The following is a 24,965-nucleotide window of genomic DNA, read 5'->3' on the forward strand; positions in this document are numbered from 1 at the left end:
CTCAACATTTCTTTCAACAGTCCATTCATTCTCTCAATCAGCCCAGCCGCTTGTGGATGATAAGGAATATGATAAATCCATTCAACATATTTCTCCCTTGCCCATTCTTTTACTTGTTTTCCAGTGAAATGGATCCCATTGTCTGTTTGTATCTGAAGGGGAATCCCATAAAATGGTTCCAATGTTCTGAGACATTTTAAAGTAGAGATCTGATTTGCATATTTACAAGGATGAGTCACCAACACACCTGAATATGTATCTACAGCCATACATACATATATACACCCCTGTGACATGGGCAAAGGGCCAATGAAATCCATCTGCCAGATCTGACCTGGTCCCTTTCCTCTATGTATTTGCCCCTGCATATGCTGTGGTGAACCTCTTTTCTGATGCTGACATGCTTCACATTGCTGTATTGCAGTATTTACGTCATCTGTTTTCAAATCTATTCCTCTATCTTGTGCCCACTGCTGTGTTCCCTGGATTCCCCAGTGTCCGGCTTTCTGGTGTGCCCATCTGGCCAAGCCTACACTGGATTCACGATCCACAGGTAATGCTCTGTAGTGGTGTCAGGGCCAGCTTTGCTGCACCTCCACTACAATTATTTAAATATAACGGGTTCTCTCTTATTCGAGTAAAATTAAGGCCATGTGACGAGGTACTGTGAGGATTGTGTTTAAATCAGTAACATGAGACGTCAATTTCCTTTGACCCATCAGAATAAATGTGGTCATTTATTTAACAGAATCAATATTTAACATCAAAACATGTACACATTGATTAGCTGATCTGGTTCTGATTAATAAAACTTGGCACGCTTTACTAATAAGACAACAAGACATTTCTGAAGGCATTTAGATTACTGGCAAAATAAAAGAGTTTTAAATGAAGGAATGAAGAGAAAAGATGGGTAAAGGGGGTTTCTGTTTTGTTTACCAGAATTAGCACGCTTCTTTCAACACCAGCTCAAACCTCCGGTACACTTAGTGCGCGACAACTCGTGACGCCTCTTTACCTTTGCAGATGATGGATCAGCTCCGGTCTAGACGTCCCTATGTACGCTACCTTTCAGCGTCTCCGGTAAGAGTGGCTGGCCAACGTCAGAAGTCGTGTGGTTTACTCCGTTAAACAGACACGCTCATCTCCCGGGTGGATGCACAGCAAGCTGTGAGTCCGTCAGAGTTTTCACTCAGGAGTGGAAGACTCAATCACAAACTGAGTTCAACTCAGTAGACTGTAGAAGACCCCAACTCGACTCAGTAGACAGACTTGAAGACTTCACCAGACTAGAAGTTCCAGGAAGTGTGGACTTTTAAAGAGTTCTCACTTTCGGTCATTTCAGGACTTCCTGATTGGTTGAAACAACCAACAGGGGGTGGTTCTAGTGATGTCAGAGGGTTATTACAAGTCAAAAGGAGTGCAAGAATGTTTAGGAATGTTTAGTAGAGACAGGGAAATGTTTTGAGGAAGTGAGAAACTTTGCAGGTGCCAGTTGTTCTTATTTACTGTCTGCTAGGTTTAAAAACAATACAGCCCGTTCTAACACTTCTTTCTGACTGTCTCTGACTTTTGACCGACATCACTACTTCTCATTCAGACAGAAGATCAAAATGCATAATTACTTTGTAAATAGACATTTAACTTGATTTCTAATTTAAATGAGGATTAAAAAAATCATTAATACTATTTCACAGTTGATTTAAAATGAGTGGTTCAATATTTAGAAATGATATGAACTAAACACACTTTTGATTTATCAAGATATTGTAAAATAGTAATGATAATATAAAAAGAAGAGTGTTCTTTCAATTGATTACTTCAGGATACAATTAGACAGTCTCTGGATGAGCTAATTTCTATTTCTGGATTCAAATAAATGAAATAACAGTTCCTGTCCCATGAAGGTCTTCAGAGGCAGGTTTTGATCGGAGGGCGAGTTCACTACAGCTCTAACAATCCCATCAACATGTCTGTTGTGTAGAGCTTCAGCATCTGTATTTTTTGTGTGGGCATCAACATGAGTCACTGTCACTGGTATTGATTGTACTTTTTCCCAAATGTCCTTCCACAACTCTTTTCCCCAAACTTCTTTGTTTTGAATCTTCCAGTTATTGGTATGCCACGTTGGCATCCACGTTGTCAATCCATTAACCACTGACCATGAGTCTGAGAAGATATAAACCCCTTGTACACCTGCCTGTGAAATTACCATGTGTACAGCTTTTAGTTCAGCCCACTGACTACTCCCTCCTTCTCCCATCTCTTCCAGAGTTTGAGATTTTGCTGGATTGTAAGCACATGCTTTCCATCTCCTCTTTCCTGCCTGCCACTGAGCTGAACCATCAGTGAACCACACCTGTTGCTGCTCTTCTGAACTCAAATCATCCCAACATTTCCCTGGTTTGACTGGGGATTCTGCCAACTGTTCTACTTCAAAAGCTTGTTCTCCCTCCTCAGGGACATCAGCTATTTGCTCATGCAGAACAGAAACACCTTTCTCTCCTGGCTTTGTCCTCTCAGACACATACCATTTCCATTTAATGATGTTAGCCTCCTGAGCTGTTCCTATCCTATGAGTAGTAGGCTCGCTCATTACCCAGTTCAGTATTGGAATGTGAGTTCTCATCAAAACATCATGTCCAACAGTTTGTGCCTCAGTTTCTAACAAGGCCCAATAACACCATAACAGCTGTTTTTCAAAGGGCGTGTACCGGACTCCTGCTGGGGGCAGTTTCCTAGACCAAAAGCCTAGTGGTTTTCTTATTCTCCCCTGTTTTTGCCACAAACTCCAGTCTGCATAATCATTAATGGCAGACACCTGTAGCTCCACAAGTCCTGACTGCATTTTTCCCAAAGACACAGCTTGTTGAATAGCTTCTTTAGCTAAATCAAAAGCTACTTGTTGTGGTTCCTCCCACACAAAAGCCTCTTTTTTCCTGGTCACCTGATACAATGGTTTCAATATCTGCCTCAAAAGAGGAATGTGATTCCTCCAGTATCCAAATAATCCAATGAATTTTTGCACATCATTTTTTGTGTGTGGAACTGCAAATGCAACAATTTTTTCTCGTGCCTTCTGAACAATCTCTCTCTCCCTTGTTCCAACAGATCCCAAGAAACTTCACATTCTGAGATGGGCCCTGCACCTTAGCTGGATTAACCTCCCATCCATGACTCCTCATGTGCTCAATGAGTTGAGGCAACACTGATGCTATTACCTTCTGTGTTTCTCCTTGAACCATGATGTCCTCAATGTAATGAGAGACCATGACTCCAGGGGGCAGTATGAACCCATCCAAGTGCTCAGCCACCACCCTGTGACAGATTATTGGGCTGTGTAGATAACCTTGTGGTAGACGAGTGAATGTATATTGTCTTCCTTCCCACATGAATGCAAACTGATCCATTCGATTTTCAGGAATTGGAATGGTGAAGAAGGCATTGGCCAGATCAATTACACCATACCAAGTTCCCTTATGATGTTGTACTTTTTCAATGATTGTCACTGTATCAGGTACTGCCGAAGTAAGAGGAGGTGTATGTTTATTCAGTTGTCTATAATCTACAGTCATTCTCCAAGAACCATCTGACTTCCTGACAGGCCAAATAGGATTATTCCACGCCGTAGTGCATGTTTTTAGCACTCCTGCCTGCACATAATCTTTGATGGTGTCAGTAATCTCATCGTGACCTCCAGGAATGCGGTATTGTTTCATGCTGACTGTCTGAGTCGCCAATGGAATGGGAAAAGGAGGCATTTGTACTTTTCCCACCAAAACTGATTTAATCTGCAGGGGTCGCTCTACCCCAAACTCAAAACGTCCCTGATTAAGATGAAGTGTCATTCCTGCTAACACATCCATCCCCAAAATCCACTCTTTGACTAGAGTTACCAAAACCTGAAATTTCTGTATTGGCATTCTTCCAATCTTAAGAGGTATTGTTAAGCTTTTACCAAAAATCATGTTCCCTCCCAAGCCTGATAGAGGAACTATCAGTCCATTAATTTTATTCGGGTTCCCATGAATGAGTGTGGCCTCAGCCCCGGTGTCTACGAGAGCCAACACCTTTTGTACATTTTTGTTTTTCCAATAAATTTCTAATTCAACATGTTGATGTCATCTGTTGACCAATTTGCAAGTCTAATTTCCGGGGCTCGGCCTGTTTCCTATTGGAATTCCATTAAATCTGTCAGATCTGGGTAAATTTTCCGTCTGTGTTTATCCTTGTTTTTCTTATCCTTCTTTTTCTGTTTCACTGTTCTCACTTGCACTGCCTCCTCCTCAGAGGATTCCTCATCTTACTTTTCTTCCTTCTGCATAGGTCTGCTTCTGTTCCTTACCTCCAACCCACCAAATGGTGCTGGCGGAGCTGAAGGGAAGGACACTGACTGAACAACATCTCGTATCACTCGAGTCAAATTTCCCATATCAAACCCAGCACAATGCACTTTTAACCCCTTCTTTTGGCATCTAGCCCTCAGCTCTTCTGTTGGTAAACCGTCAATTTCAGCTGGAGGCACTCCTGCCTGTATTAATGCCCTCCAGAAAGCAGAGCGTGTAGGTCCCTGCATGTTATTCCTGCCGTCCCTTCTCGGCCCACGACCTATGGGTTGACTGTAAGTTTTTTCACGATTTTCAACCCTGCCTGTATTCCATTCTCCGAGTGCACCTAATTCCAACACTCGGCTTCTAACATCAGCCATGGGAATGTCAGCAGTTCCCAACATTACTGTGAGCAGTGCGGATCGATAATGAGAGGGCGCTGTTCTGATTAGCTGGTCTCTCACTGCCTTTGGGACTGGGTATACTTGATATTCCCCTGCTAGCTGTAGAGATATTGCATCTCTCATGCACAATCGCACCAGCCGCTGTACGCATTCTCTTAAGGTCACCCACTGTCCCTGCAACTCGGGCCAATCTGACACCACTGGGAACGTTTGTCTGACCACTTCTGCATACATTTCAAACAGGGCCTTCGCCTCATCTGCCTGTAAGGCTCTGACCTCCTGCTGGTAAGCAGAGTTTACACCTGCATCAGTAGACAAGCCAGCGAAAGACATGCCATCACCCATGTCCACTTCCACCTGAACAGCACCTTCATCCAACAACCTAGCCATCCAGGTATCAGTAGGTTCTCCAATCTGTTGTTTGAATCTTTTGGACAGATAAGCAACCTCCTCCTGCGTATAGTCCTCGACTATCATTTTCAAATCTGCCTGAGGCTGTTGTTGTGCTACCAGATCCATGATTGGCTGTCCGTCAAGCCCCACCATCTGTTGTCCCTGGGCATCTACCCTCGCTTGCAACACATCTGGTATTATCTGCTGCTCTTTCCTACGTATTTTACAGGTTTCACGTATTTGCTCGTTGTTTGAATGATAGGAGATCTCACCGTCACTCCAACATTTGGTTCATCCTTCTCTTCACTCCAAATGTAATCATTTTCATCCTCCTCATCCCCCAGATGTTACCGTCCCAACTCGACGGATCCCATCCGGTTCCCAAATGAGCAACAAAAGCACAAACTCTTTTAGGTGACACACGTCGTTTCTTTGTCCTGAACTTTTCTATTTTTAGAATAGAGACCTGTGTTACAGCACCCTCCGCAACATCAGTCATTCTGTTCAGCTGCGTGGTCAGTAACTGTACATGTTGTCTTTGTAACAAATTCTCAGCTCGCACCTCCTCGAGCGCCTGCTTCTGACTCAACGCTTGTGTTGTCTTCACCTGATTCTCTTCATGCAATTTTTTCCAAGCAGTCGCACAAACCCACAATCGGCGCTGCAACCCAGCCACCGGCGTCTTTTTGTTCACATCTACCGCTTGTAAAGCAGCTAAAAACATCGCCGGGACTGTCAACATGTAAAGAATCATTCCAAGGTTCAGGGCGTCCCCCGCTGCCTCTTAGACAAAGCGCTATCAGTTGATATGGAGACTTACTCCATCCTGGTACCACTTCTTCTGTCTCAGTTTTCTCACTCTGTTTAACTTTTCTTTTGAACATTGTGCAGTCCTCTCTCCGATATCCTGTTCGTGACGCCAAAAATGTTTTATGATATTTGTTTAAATAAAAACCAGGACTCGGAAGAATGATCAGTACAATGAACAAAATACACTCACACACTGTCCTGCTAGAATAATTTGTGTCATTTATTATTCCGCCACAGATACAGCAAAAAGCCAAGCTTCAACAGTACACACAAAGGTACAATCACAGGTATTGATGTAGAAAGGAGCTCTCACCGTAACATGTAGACCAGAGAGCTGCACAGTCCAAGTGGAGCAACACACCAACACAACACCGGACGTCTGGATCAAAGACTCACGGTTGACTCTTAACTCTCTTCTGAGCACTCTCTATTTAATACTTTCCACTCTCTGCATCACGTGAGAACATCTCCCAGTGCACAAAACATGCCCACCTGGCCTAAAAACTGTGAGAAACTTTGAGATAGCGTGGAAAAACTGTGAGAAACTTCGAAATAGGGTGAGAAACCTCGAGATAGCATGAAAAACTGTGAGAAACTTCGAAATAGGGTGAGAAACCTCGAGATAGCGTGAAAAACTGTGAGAACTTCGAGATAGCGTGCGGGGGGGGTGGTGGGGGGTGGCAAACCTCCTCCTCAGGCCTCTCGGGTGACTTACAATAACATATACCAAAAACTCTTTATATCACAGGTTAAATAGTCAGTAAAAAAACAGCATTTTATTAAACTCTCAACTCAGTTCTGAAGAACTGAACCCAGAGAGTCCCTTTTCTACACTGGAACAGGCCTTGACAGAACTAACTGCAGGAACAAATCCTGGTTATTGGAGTCAAATTCAACAATATGATTCAAAACAATTAGAACAAATCACACTTGAGCTATCAAACAAAGTTTTGCTGGAAACCCTAACTGGTCAAATTGCTACCAAAATGCTTGGTAAATTAGCAATTATTGTAGCTAAGAGATTGCAAATGACACATGAACTTCTCATTCATGCTGCAAACAATTAAAGAAAAAAAACTGAAAATAAATCAGTTAAAAGAAGAGAATAAACTTCTTAGAACCAGCCCTGATGAAATTGATCAGATCGAAGTTCCTACAGAGTTATCTGAGCTAACAGAAAATTATAAGCTCCTCAGTCAAAGTCACTTACAGGTGACCAATGTACTTGCAACGACCAAACAAAATCTAAAGCTGGAGAGGGAAGCCTACATTAGATGGCGCCGGTGTGTAGGGCTGCCCGTCTCTCGCTCTATGCTTGTATTTTATTTTTGTTATTTTTACAATGGTTTGTGCAGTGTGCCGAGTCATATTTTCAGTATGATCGTCGGGCACTTTTGGAGCTCCGTACATTTGCTGAAATTCCCGCGGAGTTTTTGAACAGCGGCCAGCACTCTCCTCCACCGGTCCTATCTGAGATTCCTGCTTTCCTTCTGCGTGACCCTGGCCTTTCTCCATGGAGGAAACGTCGCAGACGTCGTGGGAAGCGTGCAGGAATTTTGGTGAAACTGAGGCAAAGTGTGGATTATTCTATCAGGAATCGCTCTGGATCTGATCATCTCCTCTCTGACCCGTGGTGCTCCCGGGGCCCGGCTGCTGGCCAGCTGCCCGCGTGCTCAGTCCATGTAAACACCTGGAGTTGTTTACCTGTGCGCCGCACCAGCAGACCAGGAGGAGCTGTTCTTCATAACCTGCGCCCGCTGGCGCGCGCGTCTCAATCCACGGCTGTGCCTGTGTTGGACAATATCAGGATGTGTTTAATCAACGCAAGGTCTTTTTCCAACAAGACGTTTATCCTCAATGACTTTTTAAAGATGAGGAGTTGGATTTTCTGTTTGTCACGGAATCTTGGATTTCTGATGGTGAGTCCAGCGCCTTGGTGGAACTACTACCCCCGGACTGTCTGTGTTTCAATGCCCCGCGGCCATCAGGTCGGCGCGGGGGGGGGGGGGGATTATTAACAGTTTTTAAAGCAAACTTGGCCTATAAACAGTTGTCCATCCCGGTGTCCTGCGCCAGCTTTGAGCTGAGCGCCTTTGAACTCGGACACTCTCCTACGGTTCTGTGTGCGCTCATCTACCACCCACCTCGTTCTAAGGACTTCATAAATGAATTCTCTGACTTTTTGGCTGATATCACACAGAGATACACTCACTTTTTGTTTATTGGTGACTTTAATTTGAATGTGTGTTGTCAGGAGAAGCCCTTAGTGAATGACTTTCTTGATTTATTGGACTCTTTTGGCTTAGCTCAGCAGGTGAGAGGCCCCACCCAGGAACACGGTCACATGCTGGACCTCGTTTTAACACGCGATGTCTCTGTTTCTAATTTGAAAATCGGTGACAATGTTTTTTCAGATCACATGCCTGTATTGTTTGACTTCACCCCCCCCCCTTGTCATACTGCTAAGACATGCATTCCTGCACGTACGCGTTCCATTAACCGTTTCACTGCTGCTCGTTTTAATGAAGGTTTTAATTCTGAGAGGATCGAACGGTTCCCGGTGTCTCTTACCACTGAGGAGCTAACCTCTCAGTTCAACTCTGCCTGTTTAAATGTGCTGGACCGTGTTGCTCCCCTTAAGACCAGAAAACGAAACTTAGATCAGAGCCTTGGCTGAATGACGTCACGCAAGCCGTTAGGCGGCAGTGTCGCACAGCTGAACGAAGGTGGAGGAAGGACAGGCTGCAGGTTTCTTTTCAAATGTTAAGGGAGAGTTGGCGTCACTATCAGAAAACCGTTAAAGCTGCCAAATGTAAATTCTTCTCTGATTTAATTGTCTCCAACTCCCACAACCCCCGAGTTCTTTTCTCCACCCTGAACTCAGTTCTACACCTCAGTGAGCCTTCACCTCTGGAAGCCTCAACTGAGCTGTGTGAAAACTTCCTCCATTTCTTTTTAGAAAAAGTGGCAAACACCCGGGCACTCATTTCTCCGCCAGCTCATGATCTGTCCATCCCATCTCAGTGTGTGGCTGTGTTTGACCACTTTGAGCCCATCTCTCTGTCCTCTCTGGAGCAGGTAATGTGCAGCATGAAGCCATCTGGTTCCCCCTTTGATGTGGTCCCCCCTCGACTACTAAAGGAAATTTTTCCTACCCTGGGTCCTTTTATCCTCGCTATTCTGAATAGCAGTTTATCCTCAGGTGTGGTGCCAAAGACTTTTAAACATGCTGCTGTCCAGCCTCTCCTGAAAAAACCTAACCTTGACCCCTCAGTCATGTCCAATTTTCGGCCTGTCTCCAGACTCCCATTCACCTCTAAACTACTGGAAAAAATTGTGGAGTCTCAGTTGAAACTGTTTTTTGGGGATCACGCTATCCTAGAGTTATTCCAATCTGGCTTCAAATCTCTCCATAGCACTGAAACTGCTCTACTGAAGGTTTTTAACGACATTTTCATATCCACAGACGCAGGTGATTCTGTGCTGCTTGTCCTATTGGACCTTACATCTGCTTTTGATACCATCGACCACAAGATCCTCATTTCTAGACTGGAGCAGTGGGTGGGCATCACAGGGTCAGCCCTTAAATGGTTTGGGTCCTACCTCTCTGACAGAACCTTCTGTGTCAATATCAAAGATTTTAGTTCGGCATCGACAGTGCTCCAGTGGGGGGTACCGCAGGGGTCCATCCTCGGTCCCCTTCTCTTTTCTTTATACCTGCTGCCACTAGGTGCTATCTTCCGCAAACACAACATACCCTTTCATTTCTACGCCGATGATTGCCAAATTGACTTCCCCCTGAGGCACAGAGGCACACGCTCTATTCAGCCTCTTCTTGACTGCCTGGCTGACATCCGGGACTGGATGGCTTTAAACTTCTTAAGCTTCAATGAGAAGAAGTCTGAAGTCATGCTGTTCCATCCCAGTGGCTCACTCATGAACCATGACATTGACCTTTTCTCTCTAGCCCCGCTAGAGAAACAAAAGGTCACTAATCTGGGGGTGATAATGGACCTGTCCTTAAAACTCAACAGTCACGTAAACATCATGGTCAAATCCTGTTTTTTTCAGCTGAGACGGTTGTCTAAGCTGAAGCCTATACTCTCCAAAAAGAACCTTGAGACAGTGATCCATGCCTTCATAACATCTAGGCTTGATTACTGCAATTCACTTCTGTTTGGAATCAGTCAGTCCTCCATTGCTCGTCTACAACTGGTCCAAAATGCTGCAGCCCGATTTTTAACTGGTACAGGCTATAGAGAGCACATCACGCCAGTTTTGGCCTCCCTGCACTGGCTACCCATTCACCTTCGGATCCAATTCAAAATTCTCATGTATGTTTTTAAATCACTGAACAGTTCCGCCCCATCCTATCTCACTGATCTTCTGCAGCCATATGTCCCACCACGCTCTCTGAGGTCAGCAGACCAGATGCTTCTCTCAGTCCCAGAAACCCGTCGTAAGCTCAGAGGTGACAGGGCTTTCTCTGTTGCAGGTCCACGACTGTGGAATGAGTTGCCACTGAGTGTCCGGCAGGCTCCCACACTCTCAGTCTTTAAGTCTCGCTTGAAGACCCACTTCTATTCGCTTGCCTTTAACACGGTGTGATTTGTTTTGGTCCGGTCTGTTCTCTACTCTGTTGACCATTTTAGTTAGCAACTGATGCTAGTTGTATCTGTATTTCTATTTTATGTTTTCCTGTCCGCTGTGCATGTTTGTTTTCTTTTGTACAGCACTTTGGTTGGCCTTGTTGCTGTTTTAAGTGCTCTATAAATAAATTGGTATGGTATGGTATGGTACATTAACGTCCATCAAGACCTCCAGAAAGTTTCTCATGATCTCAAACATCTAAAGATGGACAACAATACTTATGGTAGACAGTTACTTCAAAAGGATGAGTAGATCCAATATTTGCAGAACCAGCTGTCTAAAACTAAGACACAGCTTAAAAGCATAAACACAGAGAAATTTCCTGATACAGGTGTCTACCCAATCAGAAGTGGGAGACCACCTCCTCTGGTAGGTTTGACCCCCTCTCACATTTATCCGACACAAGTTGGTGATCTGGAACAAGCAAGTAGAGCAGCAGGTGAGTACAACCTCGGGTCCCTCTCACCCCGGTTAAACTGGACTGTCCCTCCAGTTACACCAATACCTGTTAAGACTGATCCCTCCTCACACCTGACGAGAGACCAAGTCCAGCATGGTCCATCCGACAGGGAATTGGACAAAATTGCTAAGATCATCAGTTGTTTTGACCCCACACCAGGTGGTCAACGTGACATTAAAGCTTATCTTGATGACCTGACGTTCTACCTGAGAAGATTTCCTGAAGCTACCGTTCAGGACTACATGTATTTAATTAAATCAACTGCTAGTAGAGAGGTCATTAAGTTCATGGATCGTCAACCTTTCCATGTACGGGCAGACTTTGATCATCTACGCCAAGCTCTTGAGCGAGAGTTCTCTGATCACACTTTACAATCTGGTCTGACCTCTGCTCTGAACACCAGACAAGGCAGACAAGAGTCACCAAACAACTATTACTACAGAATCTTACATGCTTATTTTGGTTCTGATAATTTTCAGCAGATGGAGGAGGATCCTAACTTTAAAGCTCTCTTCGTCCAGAACCTCCATCATTCAGTTAGCAGTCAACTAGGCATAATGGCTAACCCTCGCACAGCCTCAATCCAACAATTAGGGCGTCTCTAGCCTTCCAAAAGGTGAAACAGTCCAGGCTCACCAAACCAAATACAGTTTTAGCTGTACACACAAGTTCCCTTCCCTTAGAACTTGAAGGAGGAAGAGCAAACCCTGACTCTCAACGAGCTAAATCTGCCCCTCCATTACCCAAGTTTAAGAGGAGGCCACAACATTTTGAGCCTGAAAACCCTCATCAGGTTTAAGGACCAAATCGGTACTCAGATTCTGGGAGAGACCACGATTACCTAAGCTCTGACTACCGAAATCATAACAAAGATTATCAGGGGGGTAGATGCTCTCCCAATTATAATCACAGATTTTCCGGTCATAACCAATCTCAAAGGCAGACCCGTCAATTTCAGAACCGTCCCTCTCGACCTGAAAGAGAACAACTTTCACCATGTCAGAGACGTTCTGAAAAGATGAAAGAGTCAAAGCCTCAACAGGATGATGACTGTAAAGGTCTCACTTCCAAAGAAATGGAAATGATTAAACAAATTTTGGAGGAAATGCGTAAACAGGAACCATCTAAGAAGGCGGAACTCCTGTCTATAGCCTCTTTCACTCCTGAAACTGAGTCTCTCATTGTTACCAACCAGCCATTGGAACAACAAGCTATGGAGTTGAAACCCCAATCTGAGGCTGCTGATTGTGACTCCCCTTCTGTTGCTGATGTAGAGACCACTGATGTTGACATTCCTGGTTCAGTAACAGAAACTGACCAGTCCAACATACCAAGTGCTGTCTTAACAGTCCAAATGAATACTGAAGATCCTTAATTTGAGAACGATGATTCTAGGATCCAAGTGGAACCTCCGGTACCAAAATTTTTGTGTAACCTAACTGAAAAAGGGGTAGCAAGAAAGTTTTACCTTTCACTGACCCTAGAACAGGTCCTATCTCATGACGCTCTTCTTGATACAGGAGCAGACATAACTTTGATATCCACCACCCTGTTTGAAAGACTACGGTTAGCGGCAAATTGTGCTGGCAAGTATCTAATCCTCCAGACATGCTCTCTAGGGGTACGACCGTATGCTCCTGAAGAAGCCACCTTATCTAAGGTGGCCCTGATTGAACTTCAGATTGGACCCATGACCATCATACACCCTGTGTATGTATCCCCACTGGAGTCCATCCCTTTCCTAGTAGAACAAGATCTTCTAAACCGATTTCAGCCTTTGATTGATTTTAAGAATCTCAAAGTCTGGGCTCAAGTCCGTCAACCGTTACCCATCACTTTTCCTCCAGAAGTAGACTTGCAAAATCAATCTAACTTCCAAATGGTTAAGAAAACTTTCTGTTTTCACAATGACCCAAAATCTTTTTGTGTCCTAAAAAGTGGGGGCATTTGTGCTCTCGCCTTTAAATGGAACCATAAAGAACTGACTCATTCATTTCTTGTGGTCCCAAACTTATCACACTCTGTGTACATAGGTAGTGACATCCTAGTCCAACTTGGTGTTCAGGTGGACACCATAAACCAAGTTTTGTGGTCACTGACAACTGTTCCGCAGGACACACCTGTCCCTGATCTAGACAACCTCAGATCTGGACAGACCATTCCTGAAGCTTGTCAGGTAGCTAACAGTCATCACATTACTGTGCCAGCTTGGACCAAAAACAGACCTGTGCCAATACACATCTTAGCAGGACAAAAGCTAAGCCATTCACAGGTTTTCTTTCAACCTGCTCCACTCTTTTTTGAACTAGGACTTTCCTTAGAGCCCACACCCCTCTTGGGCCTCAAATCTAGGATCTCATGTCTTTCAGTCTGTAACACCAATGCAGAAGACATCCTAATCCCTAAAGGCACTCCTTTAGGTTGGATAGTAAGCACTAGCTTCCACAACTTTGAGTTGAATGTACCCATCCTGGGAGGCATTCCTAACTCACTCTTTCCAGATCCTAATACTGGACAGGTTTTGTATACAAAACCATCCAAGTCCATTGCCCTCTTTTCAAACACCGTTCTTGACCATATGTCTGTTCGACGCGTGGACCTCACCAACCAAGACCAAATGGTGTTACAAACCATTGACGTCCTACCATTGAGTACAACCATGGAGACTCCAGACAAGCCTGTAGAGTCACCGTCCCCTGAGCTCCACCCTTCGGTCCGATCACAGATCGACCAAGTAGTAGCCCAGGTACACACTTACTACCGATGAAGAAAGAGAAAAACTTCGCCAAGTTCTTCTCAAATATGAAAAGTCCTTCTCAGTTGACCCTTCGGACTGTGGTTTGACCTCAATCCACACCGTCCGCATACCAACTCCACCTAATTCTCCTTCTACCTATGTTCGTCAATACAAGATTCCCTTGGCAGCTTATAAGCCTGTACAAGAGATTACTGACAATCTTTTAGAGAAAGGAATAATCAGGCCATATAACAGCACCTACTCTGCACCTTTATGGCCTGTCCTCAAACCCAATGGCAAATGGAGACTCACCATGGACTACCGAAGACTGAACCAACAAGTTCCTGTTTCCAGGTGGCCGATGACTCAAATCCAAAGGTGACCAATGCCAAGAACTTTTCCACGCTTGATGTGGCTTCTGGGTTCTGGACAATCCCAGTACACATAGCCAATCAACACAAATTAGTGTTCACCTTTGCCAGTCACCAATACACCTGGGAGTGGCTGTGGCTGAGTGGTTAGAGCAGTTGTCCTCCAATGCAAGAATTGGGGGTTCGAATCCACCAGCAGTCACATGCCAAAGTGTCCATGGGCAAGACACTGAACCCCTCATCGTCTGCAATGTGTGTCCCATCAGTGTATGAATGTGATAAAGCTCTGATTAGTCTCTTGTAGTGAAGCAGGGACAGCTTTCCATGTAGCTTCACTACTAATTAATTATTCTTAAAGCTAGTTCAAGCACAAATAATGTTAATTATTTAATTACAACGGATTCTTTCTTTTTCGAGTTAAATTAATGCCATGTGACCAAGATAACTGTGAGGATTGTTTGATCAGTGACATGAGACGCCATTTTTCTTTGACCCATCAGAATAAATGCGGTCATTTATTTAACAGAATCAAAATTTAACATCAAAACATGTCCACATTGATTTGCTGATCTGTTTCTGATTAATAAAAACTTGGCACGCTTTACTAACAAGACAACAGAACATTTCTGAAGGCATCTAGATTACTGGCGAACAAAAGTTTTAAGGGAAGGAAGGAGAAGTTTAAAGGAAGATGAATGAAAGGAGATGTATGTTTTGTTGACCAGAATTAGCATGCTTCTTTCAACACCAGCTCAAACCCCCGGTCCACTTAGTGTGTAACAACTCGTGACGTCTCTTTACCTTTGCAGTGGATGAACAGCTCCAGTATAGAGGTCCCTTCGCACGCTACCTTTCAGCGTCTCCGGTCAGGGTGGCTGGTCATCGTCAGAAGTCGTGTGGTTTACGCCGTCCAACAGAACAAGCTTCCTTCGAAGTTGTAGGGCGTTACGCCCGGGTGAGTTCACAGCGAGGCGCTGTGACTCCATCTGGGATGGACGGACCCTCGTCTCACGGTCAAATCCATCAGTTATTGATTAAATCTGAAAGTTCCTTAGGAACTCTCAGGAAGACTCCATAGTCCCAAGAAAGACTCAGGAAAACTAAGACTCCAGGACTGAAGAAGACTGAGTCTGAAGTTCCACTCAGAAGTGGAAGACTCCTGTGAAAGACTCTAGGAAGACCTAGGAAGACTCAGAAGACTGAATAGTTCCAGGAAGTGTTGACTTTTAAAGAGTACTCACTTCCTGTCTAGATGTACTTCCTGATTGGTTGAAACAACCAACAGGAGCGGTGTTTCAGTGATGTCAGAGCGTTATTAGGAGTCATAAAGACAGCAGGAATGTTTACGAACGTTTAGTACAGACAGAGGAATATTATGGCGAAGTGAGACAAATGCAGATGCCAGTTGAAGTTATTTACTGTCTGCTAGGTTTAAAAACAAGACACTTCATTCTAATAACTTGCTTTCTGACTTTTGACCGACATCCCTGACTTCTGACCGACATCACTACTCCTCATTCAGACAGAAGATCAAAATGCACAATTACTTTGTAAATAGACATTTAACTTGATTTCTGACTTCTAATGAGGTTTAAAAATCATTAATATTGTTTCACAGTTGATTTAAAATGAGTGGTTCACTTCAACATTTAGAAATGGTATGAACTAAACACACTTTGATTATCAAGATATTCTAAAATAGTAATGATAATGTAAAAAGAAGAGTGTTCTTTCAATTGATTAATTCAGGATACAATTAAATAGTCTTTTGATGAGCTTATTTGTATTTCTGGATTCAAGTCAATGAAATAACAGTTCCTGTCCCATGAAGGTCTTCAGAGACAGATTGTTGTCGGAGGCCTAGTTCATTACACTCTTTAGAATGATTTGTTCAATTAGCTTTGTAGAGATCTATTAGAGTGCTGTATGAATGGGTAAATGAGGCACAGATTGTAGTGTAAAGCGCTTTGAGTATCTCGATAAGATAGAAAGACGCTATATAAGTATAGTCCATTTACCATTTACCATTTACCTTCACTAGATGTCCTTTTGGCTATGCAAACTCACCAGCTGAGTTCAACATATTCTTAAATAAAGCGTGCCCTGATGCAAGTAAACGTGGAACCCTCATCTACGTAGATGGCATCTTCCTACGACAACTCACGCTTGATACTCATTTAGCTGAGATTGACCATTTGCTGGATCAACTCACAGATGTTGGTGCAAAGATCTCACTTTTGAAGTGCCAATGGTGCAACGCCAAGTTTGACTACGTCGGTCTCCTTGTAGGTCCTGATGGTGTACAACCCCAACTTAGTAGAGTCCAAGGTCTCTCCAACCTTAAGACACCCTCTAACCTCACTGAACTACGTAGTTTCCTTGGTGTTTGTAATTACTCACGCCAGTTCATGGAGAGCTACGCTGATTTGGCAAAACCTTTAACCAAACTCCTCAAGAAAGATGTGCCTTTCCTTTGGTCTGACACACAACAGCAAGCCATGGATGCTTTCAATGCTAAGCTGTGCTCAGCACCATGTCTGGCATATTCCAACAGTGACAAAGACTTCCACCTTGAAGTTGTTTTTTCAGCCCATTGCTTGAATGCTGGTGTGTACCAACTCTATGACCAAGACAAACGTGTGGTAGCCTACGCCAGCAAAACCCTGGCAGGCCCTGAACTAAAGTACTCTGATTGTGAGAAAGCACTGTTAGTCATGGTGTGGGCAGTGAAACATTTCTCTAACTACCTAGGTGGACAAAAGACTATTGTGGAGACACAACACCAACTTTTCTTAACAGCCAACGTATAAGAGATGGTGTGGTAACAAATGCACGTGTGGCTTCATGGCTTATGGCTTTATAGAGTTTTGACATAGAGGTCCGCTATGCTCAAAACCAAAGGAACCCTTTGGGTACAGACTTAGCTGTCTGCCAATGGTGTACACAGGATGTCCCTTTGGTCCAGACACCTGTCAAACATGCCACCACCTTTGAAGACCCACATCATCAATATTTTGATGAAAATGTTTGTAAAGACCTGACATCAGTGTACGTGGATGGATGCTCCTTCCACCACAACACTGTTAACAAAGCTAGTGTTGGTGTTGTCTGGGTTCACGATGGTGAACAAGAGACATTACACTTTAAGCTAGGCTCTCAATCATCACAATATGCCGAAATCGCAGGCATCTTGATTGCATTGCAAACAGCTGTAGAACGCTCCGTTCATACTCTGGTGATCTGCACAGACTCCAATTATGCACGGTTGAGTTTTTCTTGTCATCTGGCTATGTGGAAACGTAAAGGCTTTCTCACTTGCAACAAAAACGCTGTGAAACACAAGGACTTGTTCATGGCATGTGGTCACTTGGTGACATCACACATCCTACAGGTCTTTTGGAAAAAGGTCAGAGGCCACTCACGTGTGCCAGGTCAAGACAAAGAGCTTAACGATCTTGCAGATTCATTAGCCAAAAGAGGTGCCGTTAATGGTACCTGGTGGTCCTTTGACCCCACTTGGCTACCTACTCACGGCCCAGACCCTCCCACCCCTGAAGTGTGTCCTCTCACCCGTTCATGTGCTAAAGCCACCACCTCGACTCTTTCACAGCCTGTAGACAACACAGTCTCAGTAGAACCTGCATTTACAGACACAGACCTCATGGAGCTTCAGTCTTTGGATCCAGCCATCGGAAAAATGATTCAATACCTGGCTGACCCAGACACAAATATTCCAACTGCGGATGAACTTGATTCAATTCCTGAACTCAAGACTCTTTTTAAGATTAAATCATTCCTGAAAATGGTCAAAGGCATGCTCGTCTTTGCTCCCGATCCAACATCTTCACCTTCGTTCGTGGTGCCTCGAGACCACAGGGGGGTGATGCTGGTACATGTGGGATTCCTGGGTTTTTTGCCTGTCACTCACTCTTCCTTCCACAGCCAATTAACTTCAACTCACTCCACCTGCTGCTGCTCTGAGGAGGACTGCCTGATGGGGTATTTAAGCACCTTCCAGACACCTCTTCAGTGCTGGGACATTATCTACCAAATGGTAACTCGTGTACAGCCGACTAACCTTTGTTACAGCTGGTTCTCATCAACTGTGACTCCTCCAGGACCTTCCACGGCCTGCCTCTTCAGATCCTTCCTAGGATCTCATCGCTCCACTGGACTCCACCTGTGGATCAACGATGTCCCTTCAACAACCACCATTAAAGCATTTTCAACTGGGTCATCCTGCTCCTCTCTCCACTGCCAGATACCTCAGGACTGGATCTCCTACAAAACCCAGGACCTCTCCTCTCCTTCTCGGCCTCCACCTACAACACAAACAGTAAGGAGTGAATTATCTATCTTCAAGAATTAAAACATTCAAAGAGACAACCAGAACCCATACTCACCTATTCCTCTTCTCCCTTACAGCTGTGACGACGATTCACCTGTAAATAAAGTTCACTTACCTTTTGTAGTCTTGACTCTGTCTTTATTGAATCGGTTTGCTCATGTGGGGGTCGGCGTTAATAAAACCTGTATGTCCCAGCCAATGGACCCCCCCAAGCAAGACTGAGGAGGTAAAGACTCAGTTAGAACCAAAAGTTAACACTGACCCTCTCCACTTACATTTACAGCGGATTTTTGTGCAGCAACAAACAACTCAGGAAAATCTAAGGGAGTTGGGTGGTATGGCGTTCTCTCTTCAAAAACAAATGGCGGACCAAGCTCCATCTTCGACTCAACCCATCCCTCTGGAACCTACAATTAGGATTAACAATCTGTAGTGAACTCGGCCTCCGACCAAAACCTGCCTCTGAGGACCTTCATGGGACAGGAACTGTTATTTCATTGATTTGAATCCAGAAATACAAATTAGCTCATCCAGAGACTGTCTAATTGTATCCTGAAGTAATCAATTGAAAGAACACTCTTCTTTTATATTATCATTACTATTTTACAATATCTTGATAAATCAAAAGTGTGTTTAGTTCATACAATTTCTAAATGTTGAAGTGAACCACTCATTTTAAATCAACTGTGAAACAGTATTAATGATTTTTTTAATCCTCATTTAAATTAGAAATCAAGTTAAATGCCTATTTACAAAGTAATTATGCATTTTGATCGTCTGTCTGAAATGAGAAGTAGTGATGTCGGTCGAAAGTCAGAAAGGAATTATTAGAACGAAGTGGATTGTTTTTAAACCTAGCAGACGGTAAATAAGAAGCTATTGTCACCTGCTTTCTTTCACTTCGTCATAACATGTCTTCTGTCTGTACTGAAAGTCCCTAAAACATTCCTGCTGTTTTCTTGACTTGTAATGACCCTCTGACATCACTAGAACCACCCCCTGTTGGTTGTTTCAACCAATCAGGAAGTCCTGAAGTGAAAACTCTTTAAGAGTCCACATTTCCTGGAACTTCACAGTCTTCAGTCTTCTTGAGTCTTTGACCGGAGTCTTCCTGGGGTCTTCTTTAGTATTTCATGGAGTCCTCCACTTCTGACTGGAATATCTGACTCAAGTCTTCCTGAGAGTTCCTAAGGAACTTTCAGATTTAATCAATAGCTGATGGATCTGACCGTGAGACGAGGGTCCGTCCATCCCAGCTGGAGTCACAGCGCCTCGCTGTGAACTCACCCAGGCGTAATGCCCTACAACTTCTAAGGAAGCTTATTCTGTTGAACGGAGTACGGTCACTACTTCGGACGATTCTCAGCCATCCTGACCGGAGACGATGAAAGGTAGCGTTGAAATGGACCTCTGTACCGGAGCTGACCTACCTTCTGCAAAGGTAACGAGTCGCCACGCACCGAGTGTACCGGGGCTGAGCTGGGGTCGGATGAAGGGTGCCATTCCTAGTCAACACACTTTCCCTCATCCATCTTTCCTCTCCATTTAAACTCCTTCATTTCCCATCTTTAAACTATTCTATTTTGCCAATAGTCTAGATGCCTTCTTCAAGTCCTGTTGTCTTATTAAGTAAAACATGCCAAGTTTTATTAATCAGAACCAGATCAGCTAATCAAGTGTACTATATTTTGATGTTAAATTTTGATTCTGTTCAATAAATGACCACATTTATTCTGATGGGTCAAAGGAAACTAACGTCTCATGTCACTGATTAAACAATCCACACACAGTTAACTCGGTCACACGACAGTAATTTAATTTAAAAAAGAGAGAACCCGTTTATTTAAATAATTAGTAATGAAAGGGTGAAGATAAGCTAGCCCTTAGCACACTACAAATCCATGCCCCAAAGAACCGGACATTCGACCTTCAGAGATGTTCGAAGGTAACACACGCAAATGTGGTGGCTTCGTTCTCCAGTGTAACTTGGCATTTAATCGTGCTCCCATTACCTATTCATCTGATTCTGCCCGCATTACTTATGTGGTTAGTACTTTAAAAGGAGAAGCGCTTCAGTGGGCGCATGCTTACCTTCGTAGATGCCCCATCGAAACTCTGACAATTGCTACCTTCTTGAAGGATTTTATTCGGGTCTTTGACCATCCTTTGCAGCAGGAGGAGGCAGCCCAAAAACTTTTTTCATTATGTCAGGGGAAAGAGACGGTGTCCAAATTCGCCATCCACTTCCACATCATCGCCGAGGAATCCGGCTGGGGTGAGATAGCGTTATGTAGTGCATTTATTAACGCTTTAAATCGACAGATTAAAGACCAACTACACCTGGGACATCCCTTCGGATTTGGATGACATAACTTCTCTGGCCATTCGGACAGACAACAGGGTTCGGGAGAGCCTCTTAGAAGAGGACTACAAGTTCCACAAGCTTCCTCTTCCCGGAAGTAATGACTCCGCAACTGCGGATTCCACCTCTGAACCCGAACCTATGCAGATTGGTACGACTCGGCTTTCTCCCGAGGAGCTACAGCGCGGCCTTAAGGCCAATGCCTGCATGTACTGTGGGAAAAAAGATCATGCGATTGCTGCCTGCAAACTACGGGTAAAAGATAAAGCCCACTAGTAATACAGGAGATACTGGTGGGTACCACTTCTTTGTCTCCTGAAAAGAATCTAAGTCTACCAACAATCATTTGCATTAACTCTGTCAACTTTCCTATCCAGGCGTTGATTGATTCCGGTGCTGAACAGAACTTAATCAGCAGAAACCTGGTGGAGGAACTACATATCCCCACAATCAACTTAACACCAGCTATCACCGTCTCTGCTCTCACTGGACAAACCATCTTTTCCATCTCATTAAAGACATTAAAAATAATGTTTGTAGTATCTGGGAATCACAGAGAGACGGGTGAGTTTTTTGTTTTCGACTCTCCTAGACCACAACTTATCTTGAGTCATTTCTGGCTCAAATTATACAATCTTCAAATTAACTGGGTCGAAAATAGAGTTGAAAAGTGGGGTGAAAGATGTTCTTTGAGATGCCTCCGCTTAGCCTTCTCTTCAGGTTCATCTCCTAAAATAAAAGTTGAAGACATTGATCTTTCAACAATACCTTCAATTAACCACACAATGGCGCCAATCTTCAGTAAACAGAAGGCTTTATCTCTGCCATGTAGATGAACAGATGCTTAGATATATTCATACATTAAACGGGTTCACTCATCTTTCTGGACTGTATGATGTCGTGCTTTGAATTTAACAGAAATGTAACGTGAGACGTTATTTATCTTTGACCCATCAAAATGAATGGAGGTCATTTATTTACAGAATCAAAGTTTAACATCAAACATTTACATTAATTTGGCAGAATATGAAAATAACAACATAATTAATCAGCTTTACAACCAGGAAAACCATACGGCCATGATTTTCCTTTGCTTCACCACAGACATTAATGAAAACATCTGGATTAATTTCCTAACAGATAGGAGAGTTTAAAGATGGAAAATTGAGATTTATCTTACAGAGAGATGTGTGAGGGAATTTGTCTGTTTTAACCAGAACAGCACGCTCTTTTGGAAATCAGCTTGTCCCAACAGTACACTTTTGGTGAAGGTCGACTTTTACCTTTTCTGAAGATAGATCAGTTCCGGCGTGGAGTCTCACTTCCAACCACTGTTCAGCGTCTCCGTGAGAACAGCTAAATACCTCGAGAGTCGTGTGAGGTTATCCAAACAGAAGTTATAATTCCCAAAATCGTCTCTGGTTCAGCTTGATTCTAATACAGCAGCATCCATGAATGCCTGCGTTTGCATTCTGGAACTCCCAAACTCTCTGCATTCTGAATTCCAAAAACTCTCTGCTTGAACTGCTACTCCATCTTCAAGACTGAGCTTACAGCAGCTTCAAGACTGAGCTGAACTCTCTGAACTCCAAAACTCTGAACTCTCTGAACTCCAAAACTCTGAACTCTTCTGTTGAACTGGGAAGTGCCACATTTAAATGGGCTCTACTTCCGGTTCATTTGAGAGCTTTTGATTGGTCGATGGACCAAAGCAGAGGTGTGGTTTGTGATGTAAGGTGTTATTAAAAGTCAAGGAAAAGATTCAGATTGTTTAAGAACAGACAGAAAGATATCATGGAAAAACCCAGACTTCGTGGAGCCTCTCACCAAGTATCTCGCTGTAAAAGTTAAACATGACATTTCTTTTCAGTAAACTTTTTAGTTGACCGAAACTTGAACTCCGACACACTTACAACTTCTGCTCACTTCAAAGCAGACGATCAAGAAATTGAATCATTACTCTGTAACGTACTCTAACTTGATTTCTCTTTGAATTGAGGATTAAGAATCATTACTACTGTTTAAGTAAATAAAAATGAGTAGTTCACTTCAACATGTAAACATTGGTTGAACTAACACAATTTGATTATCAAAACATTTGTAAAATAGTAATGATCATAGAGAATTGTCTTTTTCCACTTGATTAATTCAAGAAAGAAAGTCTCAGGATGGGTCAAACTGTATTTCTGGATTCAAATCAATGAAATGACAGTTTCTGTCCATCTGGTCAGTTTTGACATCAGGCCTAGTCCACTACAGTCCCCCCTTTGGAAATCATCGCCTGTCCATGGGGATGAATTCCAAACATGAACTTACGCCTTCGAACGTCCTTGATCTTGATGTAATCCAGCAAGGAAGACCAAAGTCGAAAGTAATCCAGCAAGGAAAACAAAAGTCAAAAGTAATCCAGCAAGGAAAACAAAGTCAAGGTAATTCCACAATGTTCTTGGTAATTCCATTGTGTTGATGATAATTCCATAATGTTGTTGGTAATTCCATTGTAGCAATGCTTTAACCCCCTTGGAAACAGAGTCTGTAATCCACTGGAAAAAGTCATATAATCCACAACGGTAAATCCACAACGATTGGAAGTGTTGATTAATCAGCATACAGAGGGGTACCCTTGGATTGAACTGAAGATGCGGCCACTGGATGAAGAGTGGAGACCAACGTCAGGATTGCAGGTCGCCTCCAGCGAAGGTCGTCTCTGGGCGACGTCCAGTCTGTGCCGTTCTGGTTCAATGTGCCATGCAATTATGTGGTTTAAGGTGGGCTTATGAAGGGGATTTTACATAAGGCCTTAAACTATATGCACCTGGTGTGTAAGCTATTATGGTTGGGAACAGCTACAACTACCAGTTAAGGGGTGGAACATGCTGAAAAGGGTAACTACAGGGGTTTATACCTATAGAAAAGGGTTCCAAACTATTTTTCCATTTCTAACTTGGTTTAAGTTAGCTTTACATGGCAAAATATAGTTTGGTTCAATTGTCTGTTGTCTTTTAGACGAACGACTTGAGATTGGGTGTTTGAATTCCCCATAAATGTTTTGGAAGTCTATGGCGAGACTCATCAAAAAGAATTAGCTATCCCCCCGAATAGAATTGTTCGAGTAGGTTCGGCTTAAGCGTTGTGAGATCAATGTAGATTATGGTACTTAAGGTAGCAATAATATACATTGACTCCGCAAAGATTGCAATTTAACGAATGAACTGCATGTTGGCATGGTTAAAGGCCTCTTAGTCTCTAAAGCCTGGTATCCACAGGTCTGGTTCTTGTTGTAGCCTGTTGTGTCCGGTTCTAGTGGGACCTCTATTTTTGTGTCTCCACTTTGCCTATAGTTCCCGTTTAGTGGGCGGATTGTTCACCTCTAGTGGGCGGATTATTAATATCAACGCACCTTACCAGCTGGTGGCGGTAGTGCTACATTAAGCTCTTTTCTAAGCACCACTAACATGTATTAGAAGAAGAGCTGGAAAACAACACACAACCAAAATGGATGACCTCCGTGAACTTGGAGCAGAACCAGCCGCACAGCCCGTCCTGGTCTCTGTCCCGCAAGATGGAGAGCAGGGCCGAGGTGTCAGAGATGCTCTGATGGAGTACCTCATGAGCTGTAACTTATCCTAATTCCACCCCTTAATCTTTTTTTTACCTCCCCAGCCTTCCTTAGATACAAGTGAACGTTAAAGTGTTGATTTGAAAATAAACATGGATTAATAATTATTCTTGTTTGTTTAATGTACAGACATGTCTTATTACCAGGTTCGTGTAAAAATGGCAAAACAAACACTGCTGCTGTGCTTCTATCACATATGCTGCGTTTTTTACTGGCTGTAGTTTTAGAAAAACTGTATACTCCTTAATTTTTGTTTTTAACAAAGAACCAAAACCTACAACAAGAACTTTATATTTGTTTATGCATATATACATTAATCTATTTTAATATTTATATATATATATATATGTCTTCAGCCAGAGACTTCTTCAGATCCCTTGTAAGACAGACCGCTACAAGAGATCCTTCCTGCCCACAGCCATCAGCATCTAGAACAACTCTTTAATGAAACCAGGATGATGAATTACATTTAATTTCCCTCTG

Source organism: Nematolebias whitei, chromosome 20, assembly GCF_014905685.2.
Source record: "Nematolebias whitei isolate Nwh7 chromosome 20, NemWhi1, whole genome shotgun sequence".
Classification (NCBI taxonomy): Eukaryota; Metazoa; Chordata; class Actinopteri; order Cyprinodontiformes; family Rivulidae; genus Nematolebias; species Nematolebias whitei.